Source organism: Lolium perenne, chromosome 1 (genome assembly GCF_019359855.2).
Source record: "Lolium perenne isolate Kyuss_39 chromosome 1, Kyuss_2.0, whole genome shotgun sequence".
Lineage (NCBI taxonomy): Eukaryota > Viridiplantae > Streptophyta > Magnoliopsida > Poales > Poaceae > Lolium > Lolium perenne.
Window position 1 is genome coordinate 208,918,844 of NC_067244.2, and position 3,721 is coordinate 208,922,564.

Consider the following 3,721-nt stretch of genomic DNA (forward strand, 5'->3'; position numbering starts at 1 on the left):
AACCAAAAACAGCAGAAAACAACAACTGGCTCTTCGGCATCTCGTTAATAGGTTAGTGCCGGAAAATGCATAAATATGACATAAAGTATGTATAAAACATGTAGATATCATCAATAAAGTGGCATGGAACATAAGAAATTATCGATACATTGGAGACGTATCACCAGCCTAGGGTTTTACAAGAGTCCTAGTCGACTACATCTTTGGGTTGCCTTGTTGGGCCTTCTCCATATTGGGTCTTCTTCGTATTGGGCCGAGCCAGGTATACTAATAATGGGTACCCGAAGGGTATGCCCATGTCACTATCCAATCACTAAAACCATGCTACTCCATCTAATACACACATCACCCCACACACGCTCTTGCACATATGTTTGATCGGAACAAATACTTAAGAACGGGTTACATAATATGCATCTATCAATACATCTCACCATATAATAATATCATATCTCATAAAACAATATCATAGAATAAGGATCCACCACATAGGTATTACAAATATGGCCATAATCATGATAGGAAGCTCATATGGCACCAAGGACTATGAAAAACATGAGAGAAATAGATCAAGCTACTGCCACAAACCCGTAGTTTAGAGGTGGACTACTCCCTATTGGTCATGGTGATGATGATGAAGACGTTGGAGAAGGTGGAGATCCCTCCGAAGGTGATCCCATCGGAGTTTCCCCCTCCAATCTTCTCTACAGCAACCTCAGTTTTCGTGTTTCTATGTTTGTGCGACGCTCTCCTTACGAGAACTCTTCAGGGTCATATATATAGTCATTTTTAGGGAAAAATACGTCGGTTCGTGAAAGAATCAGGGAAAACAGACGATCGACGACTGAAAGAGGGGGGTGGCGCGGCCTCCCTTCCTAGGCGTGCCACCTGGCCTATTTTGGCCCTCAGGCCTCTGCAGGTGAGCTTCCAGGGCCCATACTGCTTTTCCCGATGAAATAGTGACGCTCCAAAAATCCCAGGTAAATTTGACTCCGTATAGGTCTCTGAAAGTGAAAAATACACAAAACGGGGATTTCCTTTTCGACAACGTTATAACCCAAATAAAGGGGAATCATTGGTAAATCCCCATAAATCAATGTAAAACATGGTATTGTGGAAACTCTTGATGTTCATTGCATTTTGTCCTATTATATTTGGTAGACCTTTCTTATATACCGTTGGTGCTGAAATTAATTTGCTAAAAGAGAGAGTGTTTATTAAATGTGCTGGAGAAGTTTAGAATATAATTTTTCCAAGTTTACTGATAAGCATTTAGAAAAATAAAATCTTCAAAAAGATATTGTGAAAACTCTTGCTTCCGTGGTAGTTGTTGCATCGGACACGGTGGAACGATATGTACTTAATCAAGAGGAACCATATAGTAATGAAGAAAGGGAAGCTTTAGAATAAACTTTATCTCACCACATTTACAATTGCATATTCCACCTGATAATCTTGGAGTGTTACCACCACCCAAAGAAGATCCTAGTTTTGAACTAAAACCTTTGCTTGATGATATGAAATATGCATACCTTGATGAGAAAAATATATATCATATTATTATTAGTGCTAATCTTTCAGGAGAAGAAGAAACAATATTACTAGAAGTATTGTGTGCTCATAGGTCACCTATTGGGTATTCTCTTGATGATCTTAAAGGTACAATTCCAGATCTATGCATGCATAAGATTAATTTGGAAGAAGATGCAAAGCCCGTTGTTGATTATCAACGCCGTCTTCATCCAAAAATAAAGGAAGTGGTAAGAAAAGAGGTAATTAAGCTCATTGAGGCTGGTATTATTTATCCTATAGCTGATAGTAAATGGGTAAGTCCTATTCTTGTGTACCTAAGAAAGGTGGAATCATTGTGGTTCCAAATGATGAAAATGAACTTGTTACTCAACTTACGGTTACTGGTTATAGAATGTGCATTGATTTCAGAAAATTAAATAAAGCCACTCGTAAGGATCATTATCCTTTTCCTTTTATTGATCAAATGTTAGAAAGATTATCTAAGCATTCACACTTTTGATATCTTGATGGTTATTCTGTTTTTTCTCAAATAATTGTGCACAAAGATGATCAAGAAAAGACTACTTTTACTTGTCCCTTTAGTACTTCTTCTTATAGAAGAATGCCATTTGTTTTATGTAATGCTCCTTCTATTTTTCAAAGATGCATAAATGCTATATTTGATGGTTATATTGAAAATATTATGGAAGCATTTATTGATGATTTTCCTGTCTATGGTAAATCTTTCGATAATTTCCAATCAATGTTAACAAAGTTTAGCGGCGGTGTGAGGATCAACACCTACTCCTTAATTGGGAGAAGTGCCATTTTATGGTTACGGAAGGTGTAATCGTTGGTCATTGTGTATCGGGAAGAGGCATTGAAGTGGGCCGCATGAAGATAGAAGCCATAGAGAAGCTACCATATCCGCGAGATATTAAAGGTATAAGAAGTTTACTTGGGCATGGCGGGTTTTGTACAAGATTCATGAAGGATTTTTCTAAAATATCAAAGCCTCTTACTAATTTATTACAAAAGGATGTTCCATTTTATTTTAATGATGATTGTGTGGAGTCTTTCAATGTTTTAAAAAAATCCTTAATTAGTGCTCATATAATTCTGCCACCTAACTGGAATTTAACTTTTGAGATTATGTGTGATGCAAGTGATTATGCGGTAGGTGTTGTGTTGACAAAGAGTTTTATAAGAAACTTAATGTTAATTATGCTAGTAAGACTCTTGATGGCGCCCAAAGAAATTATGCTACTACTAAAAAAGAATTTTTAGATGTGATCTTTACTTGTGATAAGTTTAGACCTTAAATAGTAGGTTCTAAAGTTATTATACACTATGATCATTCTGCTATTAAATATCTTATGAATAAGAAAGATGCTAAGCCTAGGCTTATTAGATGGGTTTTATTATTGCAAGAATTTGATTTACATATTGTTGATAGAAAGGGTGAGGATAATCCTATAGCCGATCATTTGTGTAGAATGGAAAACATTTCGGATGATCCAACCCCTATTAATGATAGCTTTGCTAATGAATAACTTGCAAACATTAATGTGTCTAGTGCAAGAGTAGCTTCCCCATGGTTCACTGATTATGCTAATTTTATTGTTGGGAAAGTTATGCCACCTCATTTTACCTATCAACAAAGAAAGAAATTCTTCTACGATCTTAGACATTACTTTTGGGATTATACTTTTCTTTATAAGAAGGGTGTTGATGGTATTATTAGACATTGTGTCCCTGAATTTGAACAACAACGCATTATAAAAGACTGTCATGACAATCCTTATGGACGCCACCACGCGGGAGACCGCACGATGCAAAGGTATTGCAATCTGGTTTTTATTGGCCTACTTTATTTAAAGATTGTGGTACTTATGTTAAAGCTTGTGATAAATTTCAATGCGTTGAAAACATTGGTAAGAGAAATGAAATGCCTCTAAATTATACACTACCTCTTGAACCATTTGATGGGTGGGGATTTGACTTTATGGGGCCATTTCCTGCCTCCAAATCGCAGCATACTCACATTTTGCTTGCAGTTGATTATGTTACTGACTGGGTGGAAGAAATTCCGACAAACAGTGTTGACCATGCTACTGCAATGAAGATGTTGAAGGACATCATTCTTAGGTTTGGAGTACCTATATTTTAATTCCTGATGGTGGTTCTCACTTTATTCATCAAGTTTTTA